Source organism: Aegilops tauschii, chromosome 1, assembly GCF_002575655.3.
Source record: "Aegilops tauschii subsp. strangulata cultivar AL8/78 chromosome 1, Aet v6.0, whole genome shotgun sequence".
NCBI lineage: Eukaryota > Viridiplantae > Streptophyta > Magnoliopsida > Poales > Poaceae > Aegilops > Aegilops tauschii.
Window position 1 is genome coordinate 204,606,034 of NC_053035.3, and position 26,976 is coordinate 204,633,009.

The following is a 26,976-nucleotide window of genomic DNA, read 5'->3' on the forward strand; positions in this document are numbered from 1 at the left end:
CAGTCTATCGCATTCTGACGAAGACTTTGAGTGCCATCAAAGGCCGCGACTCAACTGATGAGGAAGTTGTTGGCATTATGAAGAATCTGTTGTTCAATATCATGCATGGCATTCCTGTCAACTATCACGATTTCTTCATGAGGACTCTGGCCAGTGTTGCCCTATCACCGTTTGAGCTGAGGCCTTACGCTCCTTGGATTATGAGATTCCTTAGAACAAGGTCTTCACTCAACTACAAAGCTGACACTCTCAACCATGGCAGCTACTTGCCCCCCATTGAAGTCCTCAAGCAGACATTTTCCTCAGCTGATGAAAAGGGCAAGGCCGCTGTAGTTATTGATGAAGGCATTCGTCCATTGGATGTTCAGTTCCGCAAAGCTGCTTCTTACTCCACCGATGATGACTCTGCTACTCATGATTCTGCCGCAAATGCTTCAAAACCAAATCCTCAAGCCACAGCTCCAAGAGTAATGACTGATCGTGAGCTTCTTCTAAGTCTTCACCAGAAGGTGGATCGAAAGCACAAATGGGTTAAGCATCAGTTTGGTTCTATTCTTCACAACATGACTGCTACACACAATGCAGTGAAGAAAAACCATTACTACCTCCATGAAGTCTTCGGTCGCACCTCGGCTGTTCTTCACATCTGTATGGTGAAGAAGATCTGAAGCAAATGGGTCTCAAGGAGGATTTTGACTGGTCTGCACCACCAGCGAAGAAATTCAAGAAGGTCAAGGTTCCTTCCTTGGTGGCCAGCTCATATTCTTCATCGCGCGAAACGGATGAGCATGAAGACTTGGACGACACTGCGGCAGGCCCTACTTCAACAACCAACCCAAACAATGCTGGCACTCCTCCATCAACTTGATATTCTTCAGGGGCGTTAGTCCTCATTTTTCGATCCTTTTGGTCATTCGATGACAAAGGGGGAGAAATTGAGTTAGTCTTCAAGCGGGTCTACTTATATGGGCGTTTTGTTTTTTTGCAAAGTTACAACTCTCGTTCTTCTGAGACTTTATTTGATCGAGTTGTAAACTTAAACCCGATGGTGGTCTCATACTTTTGCTGTGTTCTTCTGCATGCTTATTCCTCATATATGTTAATGCACGCATGCTGAATTACATCAGTCACCATATTTCATCATGCATTTCAAATTCTCCATATTATATGTCAAATGCGTGTATGAATTACAAGATATAGGGGGAGATCTCCATGATTCTACTCTTCAAGTGTGCATTGCTTCAAAAGCAAATTCCTCACTATGCACATCTTCAGGGGGAGTTCTTCTATATCTTGCAATCAAATTCCTCAATAGTAGTACTTACACTTCATATGTTTATCCCCGTTGAAAACTTAACCTATATTGTCATCAATCACCAAAAAGGGGGAGATTGTAAGTGCATCTAGTGCCCCTAGTGATTTTGGTGTATTGAAGACTTATACGTTAAGGGACTAATGTGTTTGTGAGTGTACACAGGTGTATAAGTCTATGAGGAGTTTGATATTTATAGAGAAAGTCGACCCCTAAAAATGAATGTCTTCGATTGAAGACTTTGGATTTCTGAAGACTTTCTGAAGACCTTGAAAGTGAAGAAATTGGTGTGACCTTGAAGACTTAAAATTCATTCGAGGAACATGGAGCGTGAAGACTTTTGTTTTCGTAGTTTCATTTTATCTTTCTTGAGTCATAGGAAACACCGTACTGTTAAAGGGGGTCGAGGAAATACTAAGGAAAAATTTCCAAGTGATGCTCAACTCAAAATCCTACACCTGCCAATCCCTTCGAGTGAAGCCATTGGAAATCTCATACAGTTCAGTCAATTTCTTCAGTGACAGAGATGAAGTTCTTCTGGTCTCTGAGGAATTTGTTCTGACTGAGGAGTTAGGAATTCGCCAGTGCGGATTGCCTACAGAGTGAGGAACATGATAGCCCTGAGGAATTTAATACTCAAAATTCCGACCGTTGCTGTGCTACGCGCCAGCTGTCCCAAAATATCTACCCACCTAATGGTCATATCATTGAAGGGCATTTATGGCTGATCATGTCGGGCTGCTCCCTAGGCTATAAATAGCCGCCCCCTACAACCACTAGCTGGTTGGCTGCTCCGAGAGAAACTGACACTTGTCATTTGAGAGCATCCCATCCTCCGAGGACTTTGAGCGAAAATCATCAAGTGAGGAAAACCAAACCCAAACACCTACAAACCCAAAGTGATTGAGCATCACTGAAGGGATTGATCCTGCGTGGATCCGGCGCTTGTTACCTTTGAAGACTGTGCATCTTCCAGACGGTTAGGCGTCATGGTCTGAGCATCCAATAGGAAATTGTGGATCGCCGAGTGACCGAGTTTGTGAAGGTTTGGAAGTCACCTGAAGACTTACCACGAGTGATTGGGCGAGGTCTGTGTGACCTTAGCTCAAGGAGAATACGGTGAGGACTGTGTGTCCTCATGTTTAAATACCTAGCCGTTCCAACCAGACGTACAACTGTCACATCAGTTGGAACTAGTCTACCAAATCATTGTCTTCACCAAGCCTACTGGTTCTATTTCCTCAACTCTTTCATTTCCTCATTACTGTGTTGTGTGCTTGTTCATATCTGTTTGAAGACTTTCTCCATTTCCTCAGTTCAATTTCTTCAGTCTGTTTGTCTTCATCCTGTTTTATCCTGTGTTTACGCTTTCTGTACTCTATGCTTGTTTTCATTTCATCATGATGACCATGCTTAGGTTCTGTTATGTTTGCATCTGAGTACTTATTCCGCTGCTAGTAGTTCTTCGCTTAGGAATTTCCTCACCCTGAAATTCCTCAGTGAAGAATTCATAAAAATCGCCTATTCACACCCCCTCTAGTCGATATAATGCACTTTCAATACATATTCCTTTGACTATGAGATTATGCAACTCCCGAATACCGAAGGAACACCTTGTGTGCTATCAAACGTCACAACGTAACTAGGTGATTATAAAGATGCTCTATAGGTGTCTCCAAAGGTGTTTGTTGGGTTGGCATAGATTGAGATTATGATTTGTCACTCCGAGTACCGGAGAGGTATCTCTGGGCCCTCTCGGTAATGCACATCATGATAAGCCTTGCAAGCAATGTGACTAATGAGTTAGTTACGGGATGACGCATTACGGAATGAGTAAAGAGACTTGCCGGTAACGAGATTGAACTAGGTATGGGGATACCGGCGATCGAATCTCGGGCAAGTAACATACCGATGACAAAGGGAATAACGTATGTTGTTATGCGGTTTGACCGATAAAGATCTTCGTAGAATATGTAGGAACCAATATGAGCATCTAGGTTCTGCTATTGTTTATTGACCGAAGATGTGTCTCGGTCATGTCTACATAGTTCTCGAACCCGTAGGGTCCGCACGCTTAACGTTCGATGATGATTTGTATTATGAGTTGTGTGTTTTGGTGACCGAAGTTTGTTCGGAGTCCCGGATGAGATCACGGACATGACGAGGAGTCTCGAAATGGTTGAGAGGTAAAGATTGATATATTGGAAGGTTATATACGGACACCGGAATGGTTCCGAAGAGGTTCGGGGATTTTTCGGAGTACCGGGAGGTTACCGGAACCCCCCGGGAAAGTTAATGGGCCCAATGGGCCATGGGAGAGAAGATGGGACAGCCACAAGGGTGAGGCTCCCCCCCAAGGGGAGTCTGAATAGGAAGGGGAGGGGGCGCGACCCCCCTTCCCCTCTTTCTCTCCTCTCCTTCCCCCTTTCCCCCTCCGTTGGAAGGAAGGGGGGGGGGGGCGAATAGGACTTGGAGTCCTAGTCGGTTTCCCCCACCTATGGCGCACCCCTTGGCCGGCCTCCTCCCTCTCCTCCTTTATATACGGGGGCGGGGGGCACCCCAAAGGCACATCAATTGTTCTCTTAGCCGTGTGCGGTGCCCCCCTCCACAGTTTACTCCTCCGGTAATAGTGTCGTAGTGCTTAGGCGAAGCCCTGCGCGGATCACATCACCATCACCGTCACCACGCCGTCGTGCTAACGGAACTCTCCCTCGACCCTCTGTTGGATCAAGAGTTCGAGGGACGTCATCGAGCTGAACGTGTGCAGAACTCGGAGGTGCCGTACGTTCGGTACTTGGATCGGTTGGATCGTGAAGACTTTCGACTACATCAACCGCGTTAACCTAACGCTTCCGCTTTCGGTCTACTAGGGTACGTGGACACACTCTCCCCCTCTCGTTGCTATGCATCTCCTAGTTAGATCTTGCGTGAGCGTAGGATTTTTTTTGAAATTGCATGCTACGTTCCCCAACACGTTGTTCTCAAAGTAATCGACATAGAGAAGGGTGTGGCCTCTCTCCCTATTGCGGTTCAAGGCCGAAGCATGGCCGGGGATTGATCCCCTGAACCGAGGCCGCTTCCTACTAATGTGGTCGTGGACGACCAATGAAGCCGCCACAAGCTCTTCATCATTCGATGAACAAATGAAGTTGTGAAAGAAATACTCATCCCCGCTGTCAATGATACCTTGTGAGCAAAGCGTCGAACACTTTGCGGTCGTGGTGGAGACGCGGCCGGGAAGAGTAAGTCGAGGAAGCGAAGCAAGGTTGGTGTTAGTGGGTGGGCGCCCTGCAGCAATGCAGCGCCTGCCGGAAATTGTTGGGGTCGACGGTCGGCGCCGACGGGCGTAGCTTCTCTCCCACCGGCAGCAAGGAACCGCGAAAGCCAGCAAAAAGCTCTTCCGAAACGCAGGCGTGGGCCGGTTATGGCATGGTGTGGTTGTGGGGCGGACAACCTTGATGGAGAAGCAGGCTGGATAGCAGTCGATTGGTGGAGTAATAGTAGTAGATACAGGCAGGAGTCGGTCTACTTGTCTTGGACGTGATGCATACATGATCATTGTCTTGAATATCGTCATAACTATGTAGGTGCTGTTCACGGGGTTCTGTGTGGTTCTCCTACTGGATTGATAACCTTGGTTCTTAACTGAGGAAAATACTTATCTCTATTGTACTACATCATCCTCTCCTATTCGGGGAAATCCCAACGCAACTCACAAGTAGCAACCACCCCGCCTATCTGAGTTACCCCGTTTAGGTCTTTTTCTGTTAAAACTGCAAAAATATGCTTGCGCAGGTGAGTTCGCCATGACTCAAACCTGCGATCTCGCGGTTCTTGATAAAAGGGCATGACCACCCGGGTAACCTCGCCCATTGTGGTTACTTCTCCCTTTCCTGGTTTTTCTTCTATCTCTTTTTTTCTTTTTTCTCTTTCCTTTTGTTTTATTTTTCTAAAAATAAAATTTCGTGAACTTTTTCAAAATCCATGACTTTATTCCAAATTGATGATTTTTTTGGAAATTGATGAGCTTTTATTTGAATTTGTGAACTCTTTCTAAAAATTGATGAACTCCTTTTCTCAATTTGTAAACTTTTTTGAAAATTAACGAACTTTTGTCCAAGTCGATGATTTTTTTTAATTGATGAACTTTTATTCGAATTTGTGAAATCTTTTTTGAAAATTGATGAACTTTTTTTAAAATCATAGAGAACTTCTTGAAAATCCATGCATTGTTTTTAAAATGGATGAACTATTTTCCAAATTTGTAAACTTTTTTGAAAATCGATGAACTTTTCTTCAAACTGATGAACTTTTTTGAAATCGATGAACTTTGTTTTCGAATTTGTAAACTTTTTTGACAATTGATGAATTTTTTTCAAAATCGATGAACTATTTTCAAATCAATGAAATTTTTTCAAATTGATGATTTTTTTATTACATGAATTTTTTCTAATTCGCATTTTTTTAACTTTGGTCACATTTTTTCTCCAAAATATCACGTCTTTCAAAAATATTTGTGCAGGAAATAGCGCAGTTAGAGTTGTTCTTAATCTTTCCGCGCGGTAATGAATCACTAGTTCCTAGTACACAACATCAAAGTATGTTGTCAAAAAATATGAAATTAAAATTCAAAACATAGCTTGAGAAACATAAATGACAAATTCGACAATAAATAGTACACAACATAAGTTGGGCTTTAGATTAGGCCCATTATCACATTGATGTCCATTTTGTCATTTTTGTATCTCGAGCAATATTTTCAATTTTGATTTGAATTTTTTTAACAACATACATTGATGTTGTGCCAATGTGCTGGATTTTTTTCAATTTTTTTTGAACATTTTCAAATGTAATATCAAGTTTGAAGCACCAGGAGCACCCTAAACATGGGAGTATCAGATATTTCCTCGCGCTCTCCCACTCCTCTCGCTCCCTCATTAATTATTAAAAAAAAAGGAAAAAAGCCGCTCCCTTATTAGCGCAGGGTATATATGTGGCTCGTGTTGACGTAACCAAGTCCCTGTCTTGACTGGTATGGCGTGCGCCCGTTTCAAACGATCCGACCTACCGCCGCCAAATTACCCGGCCCACAGTGACACCATGGAGAATCGCTGACCACACCGAACGAAAGTATGTAGTACTTCCTTCATAAACTAATATAAAAGCGCCTAGAGGAAGTACTACCTAAGCTACGAGTTTCGGATAGTCGTCCATGCGTGTTGACAGCGCGGCTAACGTCTAACTCGATGGCGAATGTTCGCCATTAGTTCGTGATGCTGATACCTACATGTCTTCACGCCGGCCAATGCTTCAATGTTTCTCTTGCTTTTGACTGCGTATATGGCTGACAACAAAAACCATGCGTATACTATGGTGCGTGTAATTAGCTCTACATTTTTTTTGCTCTACATTGTCGTAGCAAAAGTTGGATGTAAAATTTGCGCAGAAAAAAAGTTGGATGTAAAAGCTAGCCATCACGTGGTAACATCTATCCATGCTGCTATGATGCAACAATCCTAATCTTCGTTGTGTGTGTTGTGGTGTGTGCGCACACTTTAATAGTAATAATAAACCTCATTAAAGAACAAGTAGTGTCAAAAATAGTCTCATTTTGGGACGGAGGGAGTAGTTGTTTGATAACTGTTTATTTGTAGATGAAAATGGTGAATGGTATGATTTCAATAAGAAAAATGGTGTCCCCTAAAAAAAGGTGAATGCTATGTTGATGATTAGTATTGTTGATTAAAGGTGACATACAGTTGTAATTATGCTCTGGGGAATTATTCTTTAAACACACATATTCCCTCCATTTTTGTTTAAAGGGCGCAGCTCCAAATTCAGTCGTTTTCACAATCGCAGCATGCAAAGGCGCAATACATTAATTAGACTCTTAATTTCTCTCTTTCCTCTTCCCTTCCGGAGTCTGCATGCAAGTGGGAACAAGTTGTGGCTTGTAGAGGTGTGAACGCAGATTACTTTATTTGCATGCCATCGTCTGTACTCCCTCCGTGTTGCATGCTCTCCTTTTCCCACCACCTCCTCTTCCTCTTGTGTATAAAAGTGCAGACATTGCTTCCTCTTCCTTGAGCCAGCGAGCAGGAAGGCAACATGGAGAAGCTCGGCGAGGTTGAAGAGGTGCAGGGCGAGGTGGAGGTTGTCAAAGAACTCGAGGATGACGAGGTGGAGGTAACACATGGCCAGGTGATAGAACTCGAGGATGAATTCGAGAGGGTTTATACAACCATCCAAGATCTTTTTCAGATAGTTGATCGTGCAACCAATGTCGGAGCTGGTGAATCGAGGATTTCGGTTAGGACAAGGTACATCCGCAGCACTAACCTCGCGCTGCGACGCAGGGCTACGTCTTCATGTGATGGATGCATCTTCCCTGCAATGTGCCGCAACTGTGGTGTGCGTGGTGAGGCATCGATTTTTTGTTGTCTTGCTTGCTCTCTGCCGGTGCCAATGGACGTGGTATCTTGTGAGCTGTGCGGAAATCCACTTCTGTGTGATGATTACTGGTGCAAGGACTGCGCAACGACTGTGGGAATTGGTGAAGATGGTGTGTGCTCTCGTTGCGGTCGGAACACCTCAACCGTTGCCGAAGATGACAATGCATTTCTGCCGGACACCGAGATGAACTAGGCTTCATGTTGAACAAGAAATAGCCATGTTTAAGTGGATCTTGGTTGTGAATTATGGATTGAAACAAAAAAAATTGTGAACCTTGATCTTGGTTGTGAATTATGGAATGAAATAAAAAATTCTATTGCAGTGGATTTTTTTTGCGCTTTATGAAGTATGTCAGTGCTAAGTTTTTTATCAAAGTTATCACTGTCAAAGTGCAAAAGACAGTCCCAATATTGCATTGTAAACAAACTTTCAAAGACAGTATTCTCTGTCAATGCTAATGTTACAACTCATGTTGAGTTCAAGTACTGAATTGCCTGCTCGACATATTCTCTGTCAATCGTCAAACGAACCTGGAGAAGACCTTGTCTCTCTAGTGCTTTTTTCTTCAAGTGAGGAACAGCTGTAACATCCCAAATTTTCAATTTGGAATGTTATACATAGAGCATCATTGCATATCATGTTTTATTGCATTTTGACAAATCCTTGATAAATCCTAAGCAACACAAGGACCCTCGGAGAGAGTTGGGGATTTTCTCGAATTTTCTTATTTGATTTTTCAAACGAGGATTGGGATTTTTAATTATTTTTCTCTCCGGAAAAATATTTCATTTTAAGATAAACGAGAGGAGAAAATATGACTTCTCCAAAACAATTGAAATACTGGAGGAAAAATGTTAAAAACATTATTTGGAATTTATTTGGATTTTATTTGCAATTTTTATTGCATTAAAAATATTCATGTTTTCAAAATATTTATTTTTGATTTTAAAAATGTTCACCCTATTCTAGATTTTCAAACTAGACGGAGAAAATTTATTTCATATTTTTCTGATTTTTATTTATTTTTCTATGCAATTCTCTTCGCGGAACTTATTTAAAAAAAAAACCGCGCCGGCTGGGCCGAGCCCAACCGAGCCCGCCCGCGCTCTCCTTCCTCCCCACGCCCCGCCGGAGTCCGGCCACGCCACGGAGCCCGCCGTCGCCTCGGTGCCCCCTCCCCCAAGCCTCTACCCCCCTCCATATATATAGCCCCCCCTCTCCGTTTTCGCCGCCACCATCGCCGGAGGAGTCGCCGCCGCCGCCGCCCGCCTTTTGCCTCGCCACCTCGCCGCCGGGAGCCCCGAGCCGAGCCCCCTCGCCGCCGGAGCCGCCGCCCCCGAGCCCCGCACCCCCGCCGCCGACCCCGCCCGCCGGAGCGAGCCCGTCGAGGTACTGCCACCGCCGTTCGTCGAGTTGACCGGTTTTCTGGAAAAAAAACCTTTTGTTTAAAAAAAACCCTAGATCGGTTTTTTTTCGGTTTTCTTATTTCGCGAGCGTTTACCGAACCGTTCGTTTTAACGAACACGTTCATCGGTTTTTCTCTGTTAACGAACGTCCGTTATTTAACCGTTCGTCCGTTTTTCTTTTTTGTCGGATTTTCTCGTTATTTTCTCAGATTTGATTTCTGATCGAATTTTCGAATCTGTTTAACTTTTCGCTCGTTTATCGGAATCAGGTGATTCAAGCGCCTAGAGTTTTGTCTCGAAATTCTCTTTCCGTTTAATCTACTCAAACAAGTTTTTGCAACAGTAAAATTTGACCTAGATCCAGATTAGCAAACGAAGTTTCTTTCTTCCGCCGTTTGACTTTCGTTGCTTCTTTCGAGTTGATTCTTTTTGCAAACCGGAGTTCTTAAGTTGAACTTTCTGGTTGAATCTTTCATTCGAGTTTTACCTGTGCATTAGATGAGTACTGATTGTATGCTTGTTTGTTTGCGATAGAGTACCCGGAGTGCGCCGCTTGTTATATCGACTCGCTAGGTTTTGCGGATCATCAGCAAGGCAAGTAACACTTTGATCATACCCCGTTCATACCCAGTTTTATTTGCATTAGATCTTTTCCTCAAACACATTGCATGGTTAGGATCTAAATAAACTGTGGGTATTGGGAAGTAGTTGAGGTAGTACCTATTGCCCTGTTTTCTTATCAAACCCTTGGGAGTTACTTCTACGTTGCTTTTGTTATTGCCATGCTATGCTCGTAGACGTGGATTGGGTTTGAGAGATATTCATGACAGATGTGAGTGTTTAATAATGGTTCAACTTAAGGTGGCAACTAAAACTCACATCTGGGTGGATTGAGACACCTGGAGAACCCAGTGTTGTCTGTATGTATAAGGTCCGCCACCCAGGCTCAAAGGGATCATAAGATTATTCATGCTAGAAACTTCCGTGTGCAGCCGCAAGCTATTATGGGCTCTAGCATAGCTGAGTAGGTTACATGATCTCTTGAAGAGGTGGACTAGCAGATGTAGGGGAAAGTAGGTGTACCGGTCCATCCAGAGTAGAGAGTGACTGTTTCTGAAAGACTGTGTCTCGGTCATCCGTTTCTCAAACATCATGCAGTGCGAGAATCAAGCGGAGGCGATCGAGTCTTGTGGGGAAAAGTGCACAAACCTCTGCAGAGTGTACAAACTGATCATGATTAGCCGTGTCCCCGGTTATGGACAACTTGAGTATCTAGTACCTGGATTATCATTTGAATCTCATCACCGTGATACTTATAATTAATTTTGTTGGGTTAATGATGACACTTAATTGGGATTGAGTTGGAGGTACCTTCTCAATGTTTCAACCACCATGATAGTTAAAATAAAATTTATTCCTTTGTAGTAGGATAAAATTGGCTTTTCGCAAAACTGTAACCATAGAGCTTTCCACCAGCCATATATGCATATAGTATAGCATTATCATTGTTCATTATTCTCTATGTGTTACATTACCAGCATATTCTATGTGCTGACCCGTTTTCGGGCTGCAACGTTTCATGTTGCAGACTTTTCAGACGACGAGTAAGGTGCCTTAGGTCGTGGTCTTATACTCAGTGATGCCGCTGGAGTTGATGGACTCACTTATCTTCCAAGTCTTCCGCTGTTATCGTTTTTAGATGGCCTTAAGCCATGTTTATCATACTTAATCTCTTTGGAGATATTCGATGTAATAAGTGTGTGATTGCTACTCTGTTATAAATCCTTCATTTGTACTGTGCGTGTCAGCATTACTGATCCAGGGATGACACTGGTGCACAGCAGCACAGGCCATTTGAGGTCTGGTCGCTACAAAGTTGGTATCAGAGCACACGCTGACTGTAGGACACGACCACTAAGCTTAAGCCCTAGAAAACTTCTCTCTTCTCATTTCTGACTCCTCTCCACTTTCTACTCTTTAGGAATGGCGAATGCAAGGAGCAAGTTCATGCAACCCGACGAGGACACGCCATTTGGACGACACTTGAAGGAAGTCACCAAGTACTTGAACATAGGAATACCAAGCATCACCGGAACCTACAACGCCACATTTCCTGAAGAGGAGAGCTGGAAGATTCAAGTTATCATTCCAGGAAGAACGTTTGCGCCAATTACGGAACCCATAAGAATGGTTTTCGAAGCACCAACTTGGAGTTTAGGGAAGAGCATGGCCGCACATATCGCCATGGGACGCATTGGAGAAGTCTATCACCAGGAGCTTAAGGATACAATTTACCAAATTTGTGGACGTCGAGACGCGCAATGGGAGATGATCAAGACCAAGAAGGATGGATCAATTGCAGCTTTCATCCAGGAGCAGAACCAACATATTCGACGCCAGGAGAACCAGATATGCACGGACAAGGAAGAACTGAAGAAGGCATTCACGAAGATCAAGGAACTCCAAGAAGAACTCAAGACTACACGCGAAGATTATTTGGAGGAAATCAACGCACTAGTAGGGAAGATTGACGACCTGGAGAATAAAATTGGATCATTCGTGGGAAATCCAGTGCCAAAAGCAGAAGTCGACGAATGCACTTGTCCGGATAACTACATCATCATCGACGACACCGACTCGGAACCAAGTGAAGACGATTGGATTGATGAAGCTGGAGCAGACATCATGGAGTCTTCAACGGATCAGAATTTTTAGTAGACTACCATATCAGTAGTAGTTTTCCCCCATTTAGTAGTATAGTTCAAGCACTTTGTAACGCTAGTTAGATCGATTGTTTTGCCATGTTTGGATTGATTGAGTGATATTGATTGAATTTGTCTCATGAGCATATGGGTAGTGTTTTCTCTCTAGACCTCATTCTATTCTTAATTCTCATCTTTTCTAAACCCATCAGATGCCTCCGAGACGCGACACCGGATTTGTTTTCCCGCCAGAGATCACCCAGTTGATTCAGCAACAGAATGCCTTGATGCAAGTGTTAGCTCAGAACCAAGGCAACAACAACAACAACCCACCGCCACCACCACCTGTTGATCACCTAGCCCATTTCTTAAGGCTAAACCCGCCGGTGTTTTCCAGTAGCACCGAGCCGATTATTGCAGATGATTGGCTCCGCAAAGTTGGAAGGGAGTTGACCACTGCAGGATGCACAGATGCGGAAAGAGTGCGTTTTGCCGCACATCAGCTTGATGGACCTGCAGCCTCATGGTGGGAGAATTATACAGCCACGCACCCTATTGACACTGTCACATGGGACCAGTTTCAGCAAGCTTTCCGTACAGCACATGTTTCAGCAGGAGCTATGGCTATGAAGAAGCGTGAGTTTCGCAACCTACGCCAAGGAGGTCGCACCGTAGGCCAGTATGTGGAAGAATTCAGTAAGCTAGCACGTTATGCACCAGATGACGTTGCTACGGATGCTGCCAAGCAGGAGAAATTTCTGGAAGGATTGAATGATGAGCTGAGTATGCAGTTGATGGTAGCAACCTTCAACAACTACCAGGAGCTAGTAGATAGAGCTCTCATGATAGAAGGGAAGCAACAACAGATCGAAAACCGCAAAAGGAAGTATGGACAAGGGAAGTATAATTCTGGAGCCCAGCAGAAGCCACGATTTACCCCGAAGCCGGGAGGACAGTTTCAGCATACCCATGGAGGAGGTAGTTCGCACAACCATAATGGCTCCAAGAATGGTAATGGGAATGGAGGAGGAAACGGACAGAACCGCACCAACCCATCTACCCCAACCAAGAGAGATCTGAGTCACATTACTTGTTTCAAGTGCCAGAAGACGGGACATTATGCAACTGATTGTCCCGAAGCCCAAAATGGAAATGGCAATGGAAGCTCTGGGAAGAAGCCGAACCCGTTCAACAAAGGACATGTGAACCACCTGAGCGTGGAGGAGATTGAAGCTCAGCCTGATGCAGTAATAGGTAAGTTTTTGGTTAAGTCATTTACTGCAACTGTTCTTTTCGATACTGGTGCATCGCATTCATACATATCAAGGGGATTCGTAAACAAGTTTAAGATGTCCACCCAAGTTCTCAAAACCCCTATGTTAGTAACCTCGCCAGGAGCAGAGTATATGGCCACCCAAGGATGTTTTCAGATACCATTGGCCATTGGTAGGCATGTTTTCCCCTCAGACCTCATTGTTTTGGAATCGCAAGGTTTGGATGTGATTTTGGGAATGGATTGGCTATCGTTGTATGGAGGAAACATCGATTGTGCTAGCAAGACGATTTTGCTTACCACCCCAGAAGGAAAAAGGATCAAGTATGTATCCAGGCATATGCCGAAGAGGACTCAAGTGAATTCCTTATCAGGAGTTGTACAGGAGGAAGTACCAGTGGTGAAGGACTATCCGGATGTATTTCCAGAAGAACTGCCAGGCATGCCACCGGATAGAGACATTGAGTTCTTGATTGAACTTTTGCCAGGCACAGGGCCAATATCTAAGAGACCGTACAGGATGCCCGCAAAGGATTTGGAGGAAATTAAGAAGCAGATCAAGGAGTTACTGGATAAAGGCTATATTCGCCCAAGTTCGTCACCTTGGGGATCACCAGTACTTCTAGTGGAGAAGAAAGATGGATCACTAAGGATGGTTGTTGATTACCGAGGATTGAATGAAGTGACCATCAAAAACAAGTACCCACTGCCAATGATCAATGATTTGTTTGACCGCCTGCAAGGAGCTAAAGTATTTTCCAAGATCGATCTACGATCAGGATACCATCAGTTAAAGATTCGAGAGCAAGATATACCCAAGACGGCATTTACCACCAGATATGGACTGTATGAGTATACCGTTATGTCATTTGGACTGACTAACGCACCTGCCTATTTCATGAACCTGATGAACAAAGTGTTTATGTAGTTTTTGGATAAGTTCGTCGTGGTGTTCATTGATGATATTTTAATCTTTTCCAAGGATGAAGAAGAGCATGAGGAGCATTTACGATTGGTACTTGAGAAGCTCAGAGAACATCAGTTATATGGCAAGTTCAGCAAATGTGAGTTTTGGTTGAAGGAAGTTGAATTCCTTGGACACGTTATTTCTGGAGAAGGAATAGCAGTAGACCCTGCCAAGGTTGACACAGTGACAAGTTGGGAATCACCCACGACAGTTGGAGAAATCCGGAGTTTTCTTGGACTTGCAGGATACTACCGGAGATTTATCGAGAATTTCTCAAGGATTGCTAAGCCCATGACTGAGCTATTGAAGAAGGACACCAAATTCAATTGGACTGAGGAATGTGAAGCTAGTTTCCAGGAGTTAAAGAAACGATTGGTTACATCACCAGTGTTGATACTGCCAGATCAATGCAAGGACTATGAAGTTTATTGCGACGCTTCTCGTCGAGGACTTGGAGCAGTGCTTATGCAGGAAGGAAGAGTTGTTTCGTATGCTTCACGACAACTTAAACCCCATGAGAAGAATTATGCTACGCATGACTTGGAATTAGCAGCCGTGGTGCATGCATTGAAGACATGGAGACATTTTCTCATCGGAAACCATTGTGAGGTGTACACGGACCACAAGAGTTTGAAGTACATTTTCACGCAGAAGGAGTTAAACCTCAGACAGAGGAGATGGTTGGAGCTCATTAAGGATTATGATATGAGACTGCATTATCACCCCGGAAAGGCTAACGTAGTAGCAGACGCGTTGAGCCGCAAGAGTCATATTAGCACCCTCATGACAGGAGAGTTACCTCAGGGGTTAGCCGAGGACCTTTGCGAGCTATGTTTGGAGATAGTCCCGAGAGGCTATTTAGCGACATTGGAGATTCAGTCCACCTTGATGGAAAGGATCAGAGAAGCTCAGAAGACAGACAAGGAGATTGAAGAGATAAAGGAGAAAATGAGCAAAGGAAAAGCCAAGGGATTTCGTGAGGATGAGCACGATACCTTATGGTTCGAGGACCGCGTATATGTGCCAAATGATCCGGAGATCAGGAAGTTGATTTTGCAGGAAGCCCATGATTCACCGTACTCGATTCACCCAGGGAATACCAAGATGTATTTGGATTTGAAGAATATTTTCTGGTGGACCGGAATGAAGAAGGATATTGCGGAGTATGTAGCAGTTTGTGATGTATGTCAGAGAGTGAAGGCAGAGCATCAGAAGCCAGCAGGATTGTTACAGCCATTGCCGATACCCGAATGGAAGTGGGATAAAATAGGCATGGATTTTATCACAGGATTACCAAGGACTCGTTCAGGCTATGACTCGATATGGGTTGTAGTCGACCGTTTGACGAAAGTGGCTCATTTCATTCCAGTAAAGACCACTTACACCAGTGCTAAGTTGGCTAAGATATACATGACCAGGATAGTATGTTTGCATGGAGTTCCGAGGACCATTGTATCAGACAGAGGAACCCAATTTACCTCGAAGTTTTGGAAGCAGTTACATGAAACATTGGGAACCAGGCTGGAATTTAGTACAGCATTTCACCCGCAGACAGATGGACAGACCGAGAGAGTCAACCAGATTTTGGAGGACATGTTGAGAGCTTGTGCGCTAGATTATGGATCAAGTTGGGACGACAATTTGCCATATGCGGAGTTTTCTTATAACAACAGTTATCAAACCAGTTTGAAGATGGCCCCTTTCGAAGCCTTGTACGGAAGGAGGTGTAGAACACCGTTGTTGTGGGACGAAGTTGGAGACCGTCAGTTGTTTGGACCAGATTTGATTAAGGAGTCTGAACAGAAAGTGAAGTTGATTCGTGATAGGCTCAAGGTAGCCCAATCCAGGCAGAAGAGTTATGCTGATTCTAAACGCAAGGAGACAGTTCACGAAATCGGAGACAGAGTGTATCTTCGAGTATCACCACTTCGTGGAGTGAAGCGCTTTGGAGTTAAGGGAAAGTTAGCGCCTCGTTTTATTGGACCATACAGAGTGTTGGAACGTATGGGAGAAGTTGCCTACAAGCTGGAATTACCCGAAGGATTGTCTGAAATACATGATGTATTTCACGTTTCGCAGTTGAAGAAGTGCCACGCAGAGATGGCTGAAATACCGCTGAGAGATACTGTGCCATTGGAAGCGATTCAGTTGGAAAGTGATTTGACCTATGAGGAGAAGCCAGTTAAGATTCTCGAGTATGCCAGCCGAGTTACCCGCAGCAAGGTTATCAAGTTTTGCAAAGTTCAGTGGAGTCACCACACAGAAGATGAGGCCACCTGGGAGCGAGAGGAAGATCTACGGAAAAACCACTCCCACCTGTTTTCTAGCCAACCCGAATCTCGAGGGCGAGATTCATCTTAAGGGGGGTAGGTTTGTAACATCCCAAATTTTCAATTTGGAATGTTATACATAGAGCATCATTGCATATCATGTTTTATTGCATTTTGACAAATCCTCGATAAATCCTAAGCAACTCAAGGACCCTCGGAGAGAGTTGGGGATTTTCTCGAATTTTCTTATTTGATTTTTCAAACGAGGATTGGGATTTTTAATTATTTTTCTCTCCGGAAAAATATTTCATTTTAAGATAAACGAGAGGAGAAAATATGACTTCTCCAAAACAATTGAAATACTGGAGGAAAAATGTTAAAAACATTATTTGGAATTTATTTGGATTTTATTTGCAATTTTTATTGCATTAAAAATATTCATGTTTTCAAAATATTTATTTTTGATTTTAAAAATGTTCACCCTATTCTAGATTTTCAAACTAGACGGGAAAAATTTATTTCATATTTTTCTGATTTTTATTTATTTTTCTATGCAATTCTCTTCGCGGAACTTATTTAAAAAAAATTACCGCGCCGGCTGGGCCGAGCCCAACCGAGCCCGCCCGCGCTCTCCTTCCTCCCCACGCCCCGCCGGAGTCCGGCCACGCCACGGAGCCCGCCGCCGCCTCGGTGCCCCCTCCCCCAAGCCTCTAGCCCCCCTCCATATATATAGCCCCCCCTCTCCGTTTTCGTCGCCACCATCGCCGGAGGAGTCGCCGCCGCCGCCGCCGCATCTAGCCCCGCCGCCGCCCGCCTTTTGCCTCGCCACCTCGCCGCCGGGAGCCCCGAGCCGGAGCCCCCTCGCCGCCGGAGCCGCCGCCCCCGAGACCCGCACCCCCGCCGCCGACCCCGCCCGCCGGAGCGAGCCCGTCGAGGTACTGTCGCCGCCGTTCGTCGAGTTGACCGGTTTTCTGGAAAAAAAACCTTTTGTTTAAAAAAAACCCTAGATCGGTTTTTTTTTCGGTTTTCTTATTTCGCGAGCGTTTACCGAACCGTTCGTTTTAACGAACACGTTCATCGGTTTTTCTCTGTTAACGAACGTCCGTTATTTAACCGTTCGTCCGTTTTTCTTTTTTGTCGGATTTTCTCGTTATTTTCTCAGATTCGATTTCTGATCGAATTTTCGAATCTGTTTAACTTTTCGCTCGTTTATCGGAATCAGGTGATTCAAGCGCCTAGAGTTTCGTCTCGAAATTCTCTTTCCGTTTAATCTACTCAAACAAGTTTTTGCAACAGTAAAATTTGACCTAGATCCAGATTAGCAAACGAAGTTTCTTTCTTCCGCCGTTTGACTTTCGTTGCTTCTTTCGAGTTGATTCTTTTTGCAAACCGGAGTTCTTAAGTTGAACTTTCTGGTTGAATCTTTCATTCGAGTTTTACCTGTGCATTAGATGAGTACTGATTGTATGCTTGTTTGTTTGCGATAGAGTACCCGGAGTGCGCCGCTTGTTATATCGACTCGCTAGGTTTTGCGGATCATCAGCAAGGCAAGTAACACTTTGATCATACCCCGTTCATACCCAGTTTTATTTGCATTAGATCTTTTCCTCAAACACATTGCATGGTTAGGATCTAAATAAACTGTGGGTATTGGGAAGTAGTTGAGGTAGTACCTATTGCCCTGTTTTCTTATCAAACCCTTGGGAGTTACTTCTACGTTGCTTTTGTTATTGCCATGCTATGCTCGTAGACGTGGATTGGGTTTGAGAGATATTCATGACAGATGTGAGTGTTTAATAATGGTTCAACTTAAGGTGGCAACTAAAACTCACATCTGGGTGGATTGAGACACCTGGAGAACCCAGTGTTGTCTGTATGTATAAGGTCCGCCACCCAGGCTCAAAGGGATCATAAGATTATTCATGCTAGAAACTTCCGTGTGCAGCCGCAAGCTATTATGGGCTCTAGCATAGCTGAGTAGGTTACATGATCTATTGAAGAGGTGGACTAGCAGATGTAGGGGAAAGTAGGTGTACCGGTCCATCCAGAGTAGAGAGTGACTGTTTCTGAAAGACTGTGTCTCGGTCATCCGTTTCTCAAACATCATGCAGTGCGAGAATCAAGCGGAGGCGATCGAGTCTTGTGGGGAAAAGTGCACAAACCTCTGCAGAGTGTACAAACTGATCATGATTAGCCGTGTCCCCGGTTATGGACAACTTGAGTATCTAGTACCTGGATTATCATTTGAATCTCATCACCGTGATACTTATAATTAATTTTGTTGGGTTAATGATGACACTTAATTGGGATTGAGTTGGAGGTACCTTCTCAATGTTTCAACCACCATGATAGTTAAAATAAAATTTATTCCTTTGTAGTAGGATAAAATTGGCTTTTCGCAAAACTGTAACCATAGAGCTTTCCACCAGCCATATATGCATATAGTATAGCATTATCATTGTTCATTATTCTCTATGTGTTACATTACCAGCATATTCTATGTGCTGACCCGTTTTCGGGCTGCAACGTTTCATGTTGCAGACTTTTCAGACGACGAGTAAGGTGCCTTAGGTCGTGGTCTTATACTCAGTGATGCCGCTGGAGTTGATGGACTCACTTATCTTCCAAGTCTTCCGCTGTTATCGTTTTTAGATGGCCTTAAGCCATGTTTATCATACTTAATCTCTTTGGAGATATTCGTGGTAATAAGTGTGTGATTGCTACTCTGTTATAAATCCTTCATTTGTACTGTGCGTGTCAGCATTACTGATCCAGGGATGACACTGGTGCACAGCAGCACAGGCCATTTGAGGTCTGGTCGCTACAACAGCATAGTGGATAGACCCCTTGTGCTTGATGATCTCTCTCATGCACGCTTGATGACTCAACCAGATCCTATTGAGCCTTTGATGGGGGTACTCAGCTAGGGATTGATTAACCTATGACACATGACATGAAAAACGCAAAACAGTTCATACACAAATAGGTATATATCACATAGAACATAAAAAAGAATACCAACCAAGATCTAATCAGTGCAATACCTTTTGGACAATCTCGAGTAGGGTCTTGGGCATCTTTCTATGGAACATTTCTTTAATTGAGGCAAACCAACCAAGATCTAATATGTTTGTGTCAGGAGAATTAGGTGGTTGGTATATCATCCTAATATCCCAACCACCCCTAGCAGCTTCCTGCAAAAAAAGTGGATCATCTGGTTTTATATGAGTCTTAGCATTGTCCTGCTGTACGTAGATGGTATTCCATCTATCGCTCTCAGGCCACTTCTCCTTTATAGCCGGTAGTACGTATTTCACTAAGTACTCCCGACTTTTCTCCCTGTCCACTGTATCTGCAGGCTTCAGCTCCCATGCCCCCCTCAACCTATGGATATAGAAACAAATATACTCAAACATAGCACAAAGTAGTGAATAATGTGCACAATTTTTTTAGCACAAAGTAGTAACAAGAACAAGTACCAACCTATTCTGACTTCTCTTTTTAGCTTGCACCCACTCTGTGTAAGCCCAAACCCCTATCTTGCCATCAAACACACAATTGCCTTGAGCATCATACCTTGGTCTAGCCATTGCGGACAAGAACATAATTTTCTGAATGTGGCTTTTATTTTTACATTCCCGGTGTGGTGCCTCCTCTCTATGACTCAAATACATGTTCTGGGTCTTCCGCGTGCGATAAAACCATTTCTCATCTATATGAACCACATCCATATCAGCCCTAAATGTGGGATTAATACCACCTAGGGATGTTATGCTACATGGTTCAAGATGCATAAGAGCATACTCCAGACGAGCCCTTTGGTTTGCATCAGTCAAGGCGGGCTTCAATTCACTTGTTATTCGTCGAATTTCCTTCATCTTCAACCTATCATTCAGAAATCCATAAAATAAAGGAATGTTGACATGTAGAAATTTGACAACAATTCAGTAGTAGAACTCTCACCTCCTCCAAACAGTGGTAGTTGACAAGTTTAGATGTCCAGCAACTTGTTCTAATGTTGTTCTCTCTCCAGGTGGGATGGCCTCCAATGCATCTATGTTTAAATTTATCTTTTTCCTTCCTGATTTGAGCTTCCGATTGTTTTTTACCCCTGTAATGCCTCCACCATTTTTAGCCTGCTGCCATACCCTTTGCACTATTCTCCTTGGACATTCACAAGCTAGTGCAACAGCTTTAGAAACTCCATGCTTCAACCTATTACCCCCACCATTACGGGCAAGGATCTCAGAATATATGTGTCGCTTATCATCTGTACGGTAGTGCGTTCTTGTCTCCTTGTTCGACATAACATCTAAATGCATTGGACAGAATAATTAGATGCGAAAAATATTGAATATTACTGAAACACACAAATATGATCAAAAGGTGCTTACTCAAATCGATAGGTTCTTTTTGGATTTGAACATGCTCTTGACTAGGAGGGTATTCGTCGGCATGGGCAAAATTTGGGTTGTATCCAACCCCTCGGTAGCCAATTGTTGGAGTGTCTCCGTTGGTCATCTCCTGCCCATTCTGTCCAGCAAGGCCGAACCCAGTTCCTTTGATCATGCACACGTGACAGCAGACAAGAGTTTAGGGTACATGATCATCTAAAACTACAAAAAACTATGAGTACATGATCTACAACTAGGGTTTAGGGTTTACCTTCTATGGTGGCAGCACGGGAGGATCCATCTCTGATCCGTATGCCACCGGCGCCGGAACTAAAAGTGAAGCCCATGGACTCACTGCCGCCACTGCCGAACGAGATCCCGCCGCCACCATTGACGAGGCTAAACCCCACGAACGAAGATCTTACCATCTCTCCGCTACCTGCCACGGCTCCGCCAATGGAGACACTCCAGTTCGAGGAACCGGCCTCGTTAGGTGCCAGAGGACGAGATGGGCGTGCGAGGCCGACGCGCCGTCGAGGCAATGTCGTTGGAGGAGGATGCAACTCCGAGCGAGCGGTGCCAATGGAGAAAGCTGGCATCGACGCGCGTCCAGTGAGACCAAGAGGAGGAGGAGGAGGAACTGCTCCTGGTGGCGGCGATCTAGGTTGGAAAGCCACCCGCGAAAGCCCACGGAGGCCAAGAGGAGGAGGCCGGCGATCTGATCCCCCTGGCTGTGGCGGCGCCATTGGAGTGAGATGGAGGAGAGATGCAGACCGATGTCTGTTCGTGTGCCTCCATCTGCACACATATATAAAGAGAGCACCGGCGGGAACTATTGATCGGTGAAAATTTCGTTTACAATTTGGCAGCGGGGAAGATCGGCGCGAGTTTTCGATCGGAGATGAAATTTTCACTCGCGTTTTTTATGGAAACTGAGCGGGGAGAAAGGAACGAGTGCGGGAAGAAGAAGAAAGAGAGGAAATCGCGGCTGGAATTGGCTCCACCAGTGCATGCGAGGAGATGGCTCGCTGATTGGCCGTGGGGGTTACTAAGCGTTTTTAACGCGATTAGTTAGGCGCAGAACCGTAACTCCCGATGCTAATTTCACGTCCCACGTCCAGATTTTCGTCCAATTGCTAGGCACCTTGGTCCCAGAGACTTTGGAGCTGCGCCCTTTAAACAAAAATGGAGGGAGTAGGTTAGTTAATTTGTGTGGTAGCTCCGGAGGGCTAACTTATATACAGCAAGATCGTACCTGCTGTGTTGCTTTGGGAATTGGTTCCGATATATTTATATGAGATTATAATATGAATAGTTGAGTTACTTTTGTTCGCAAATACGCAAAGCTTATGTATCTTTCACTGGTATAGAAGCAGTTGAAGTGAGAACATAGAGCGATACATCGCATGGCACAACCAAAGATGACGTAAACATGGTGCTCGGAGCAGGGAGACATGTGATGCTCGGCCCAAGCAAAAGCTACAACACAACACTAAACTACCCAGTCCAACACAAACAACCCTAACCAAGATGATGCCCTAACACTCGGAATCCAGTACGAGACAAGATACGACGCGGGCAAGCAAGACGACGCCTTAATGAAGGGGAACAACGTTGTGACGCTGCCGTCATCCGATATGAGGAACTGGATCTGGGGTTTCCCTCAGCGCTCAGAGAATAGGCCTTGGCAGTGCCTCCAGGAAGGGTATGGCACCCACACGTGTTGGCCTGTCGCGCCGCTCCCCCCGCGAGCGACCTAGGGGGCAACCCTAGCCGCCGGTACCTCAGGTCTCCCCACCCCTCTTCTCCCCTCGTCGCCGCCGGTCCACGCCGCCGGGCAAAGCCCGGTAGGTGCTGGCGGTGGCAGGGCCCCATCTCCTCCTCGCGCGAGGGCTCGGCTAGGGCGGCCGTCCTCGGGCGGCGGCAGCGCGTTCATTTGGGGTGCGGCGGCGCGCGGGCAGGTCCGGCGGCGGTGTTGTGGTGCCTCGTCCTGCGCGTGGAGGGCCGGACACGGCGGAGCCTGCGGGATCACCCGGAGGCGACAGGGGCGACACCGGTGTTGGATCCACGAGCAGCAGGTAGGGCGGCCAGATCCATGGCCGACATGGTGCTCTTCCCCTCGATGGAGTCTATGCCTGGAGATGCGCGACGGAAGCCGCGTATCTGGCTCCCGTCCAGATCCGCCCCGGCGTGGCAACCGGTGGCGCGTGGAGGACCAGTGAGGGGCGGCTGGAGGCTCCCTGCCGGCATGCCGACGGCGGCTTTGGTCTTCACGGCGAAGCTCCGTTCGGTTTCAGTCAACAACGAGATCGGGGGGCCGTGATTTCCGATGAAAATCGCGCCGACTACGGTCATGGCGGACGATGGTGGCGTCTATGACGTCGTTCCCTTCTTGAGGCATCGTTGTTGTAGGTCATGGCGCCCCACTCGTGATGCTCCGGGGGAAACCCTAGATCTGGGTCTACCGGATCGGACGATGATGACACCTTCGATGCTGTTGTCCCTCCTGGGGGACATCGTTTTGGAGCACGTGCTGGCTGGAGGGGACAAGAGGAGGAGCGGTGTTACATCTACCGCAACGCCGACGGCGGATCCCGGCAGCATGGCGCCGCGGCAGTTCGCCGATGGCCGCGTATTGAAGATGGACTCACGCAGGAGGAGGAAGCTGTCTGGCGTCATGGTGGTGTTGATGGCAGAGAGGCATGGCAAGGTCGGTGCATCAGTTCTGCTCTGAAGATGGACTGAGGGAAGATGGAGGTGACGGCCCTTGCAACGTGCGGTGCTCACTAGGAGTGTACCAGACTGGTGTGGGACCCAATCCAGGTAGTGGCTTGGATGGGACACCCGGCTTTAGATGTTAGGCTTTGGTGCGATGTCTGTTTGGTATTAGGCTCGGACATTCGGCACACCTTCATCAAAGGGATAGGAGTAGCAACAGCGTTGCCAAAATGGTGGCTTCAGGCTTATTGATGTATCACCTTGTATGGTCTTTGTGAATAATTAATAATATGGCTGCATGCATCGTCCAGATGCAGAGGCCGGGGGTACATCCTCCTTTTCTAAAAAAAGGTGTTGCCCTGTCAGCATCAAGCGGGGATTTTGCGTTGGCCAATGTACGAACAATCCCAAATCGCTGGGACTGGATCCAAAGACACGAACATGTCGTAAGCTGATGCCGCTGTCACCAGAAGGGGGGCTATGTCACCGGAAGCGCGAACATTTGACCTGGCAGGGGAGGGGCAAGGCAAAGGGTGGCAGTCGAGGTTGGTGAGGCAACAATAGGGCGTAGAGAAACCAACACATGGGATGCAATGATAGCCGTCACATCGACGAGACATGATATGAAGAACGCCAACCTGGATCGACGAAGTCGGAGCCGCCAAAACACTAGCAAACACAGGAAGCTTGAAAGAGCGCAGCTTCTAGAGCACAGGGGCCAAAGACGCTACGGGAGGAACGTCGGGGAGCTGGGCACTGGAGAATGCAGGTTCCAAGCCAACCGGGACCATAACAACGATGGCAAGATCCACCATGTGCAGGCCGCCGCGTCGAAGAGAAGGAGATCCACACCACCACCTAGTAGAATAGTTGCAGGCCCGCGTGGACCCAGATTGAATCCACCTGCAGCACCAGCGACGGAGGACCCATCAGCGGGAGGTGCATCATGCATGGCCACGGCTGGCCGGTGCGCATGAGCTAAAGAAGGGGGTGCCCCACGCACGGCCACACACGACCAGCGCACCACGCACGCGCCGCGGGATGCGACGACACCCGCAGAATCCCTTCGTCGGGGCCCCCATGGCCAGATCTGTCGAGCTCGCGCGCGTAACCAGAGAGGAGACTCTGTCGGGAACAGGAGAGACGACCAGAGAGGGGTGGCGACGCCACGCGAAGAGGAGCTCCGCCGTCGAACTACCTCACGTCGATGGGAGGCCAGGCCCCACCCGAGGGCGCCACAGGAGGTAGGAACGCCTGGCGCCACCCTCCTTGGGCAAGCTTGGACTTCGCCAGTGTCGCCTTCAGCGGCGGCGTCGCGAGGGAGGGGGTCGGATCTAGGGTGCAACCGGCAGCGCGGCTAGGGTCCTTCCCCCTTCCCCCGAGTCACTTGGGAGGCGGCGCCAGGGGGGAGGGGTCTGTGGACTCTCCACCGCATTATAGTTGAGTTAGTAATATGACAACTGAAAAGAGGCATAATTTATTGTATGGTTATGCAATTTTACTGATAGCATAATAGTTGTTTCATGCATGTTGAGGCGAGTGGTTTCTCATGCATGAATGCGTATTGTGGTAAGATGTCTATATGTTGACAGAAATAAATTAATAAGGATCAAATTACACCTACCAATTTTTCTCCTACGAATGTAATTAACAAGGCGAATATGGGAATCAAGGGGAGGGAACCTCTAGGGCGGAGGAAAGAGCCCGCATCCCAAGATCGTTTTTCCTCTAGTCCTGGCGGCTGGAACCCTAGCCGCCGCCAGGAGGCCAATCTTCTAGCGCCATCCTCCGACGGCTCCCCTCCGCCGGCGACCTCAGTCGTCGGTGGTGAGGGGGTCGCTGGATCCACGCGTGTGGATCATTTTACTCTCTTGTAGTCTAGGTTTTTAGGTTGTTCATCATCTTGGCTTCGGTGGCGACGATGACGGCGCTGAATAAAGATTCTTCGGATCCATCCCTGACGAGGCCTTCGGTCCAATGGTTGGGGGTGAATTTGGAAACCAGTCTGTTCAAGCAAGGATGGCGTGGCGGCGGTGGCATCCTCGTGGTGGACTTGTGTCCTCGGGCTCCACCGTTGCGTCGACGTTTGCTCCAGTGTCGGCGGGGGGCTTGGGAGGTAGTCCAGGAGCGGATGCAGATTATAGTCTGCATCGACGACATCTGGTAGACGGAACGTGTGTTGGGTTTGTGGTTCGTGGATGGCAGGTATGGTTTCCTCCTTCGGCGTCTTAGTCGTGGTGGGGTGCCAGATCTGGAGTTCGATGGCGTGTCCGGGGTGTTGCACCGGTCTGATTCGTTCAACGGCAATGGCTTCACTTTTAGTGAGCCACCTTGGAGGTCCGCAAAGCTGCATATCAGCGATGGAACCGCGTCGAGCTCGGGTGAGGAGGTGATCCGTCATTCTTTTCTTCGGTGGCTGCTATGGTGGTGCCGGAGGCAGGTGACGGTCGTTGATGTGAAGCTCAAAGATGTTCTGCTATCTTTTCATTTTTGTCATGTCGGTCCTTACTGAAGGAAATATGCCCTAGAGGCAATAATAAATTATTATTTATTTCCTTATATCATGATAAATGTTTATTATTCATGCTAGAATTGTATTAACCGGAAACTTAGTACATGTGTGAATACATAGACAAACAGAGTGTCACTAGTATGCCTCTACTTGACTAGCTCGTTGATCAAAGATGGTTATGTTTCCTAGCCATAGACATGAGTTGTCATTTGATTAACGGGATCACATCATTAGGAGAATGATGTGATTGACTTGACCCATTCCGTTAGCTTAGCAATTGATCGTTTAGTATTCTGCTACTGATTTCTTCATGACTTATACATGTTCCTATGGCTATGAGATTATGCAACTCCCGTTTACCGGAGGAACACTTTGTGTGCTACCAAACGTCACAACGTAACTGGGTGATTATAAAGGTGCTCTACAGGTGTCTCCGAAGGTACTTGTTGGGTTGGCGTATTTCGAGATTAGGATTTTTCACTCCGATTGTCGGAGAGGTATCTCTGGGCCCACTCGCTAATGCACATCACTATAAGCCTTGCAAGCATTGCAACTAATGAGTTAGTTGCGGGATGATGTATTACAGAACGAGTAAAGAGACTTGCCGGTAACGAGATTGAACTAGGTATTAAGATACCGACGATCGAATCTCGGGCAAGTAACATACCGATGACAAAGGGAACAACATATGTTGTTATGCGGTTTGACCGATAAAGATCTTCGTAGAATATGTGGGAGCCAATATGAGCATCCAGGTTCCGCTATTGGTTATTGACCAGAGACGTGTCTTGGTCATGTCTACATAGTTCTTGAGCCCGTAGGGTCCGCACGCTTAAAGTTCTATGACGATTTGTATTATGAGTTATGTGATTTGATGTACCGAAGGTAGTTCGGAGTCCCGGATGAGATCGGGGACATGGCGAAGAGTCTCGAAATGGTCGAGACGTAAAGATCGATATATTGGACGAC

General features: G+C 46.2%; 1 non-coding gene across 1 annotated transcript; it reads right to left on the bottom strand.

The window, feature by feature from the left end:
• Window positions 1-8,232: 8,232 nt before the first annotated feature.
• On the bottom strand, window positions 8,233-20,997 carry LOC120974925 (uncharacterized). The gene is made up of 5 exons (XR_012190103.1): window positions 20,347-20,997; window positions 19,867-20,268; window positions 19,428-19,767; window positions 19,151-19,322; window positions 8,233-8,345 (listed from the first exon to the last, which is right to left on the bottom strand). It is a non-coding gene; the product is annotated as an uncharacterized protein (transcript).
• Window positions 20,998-26,976: the final 5,979 nt, after the last annotated feature.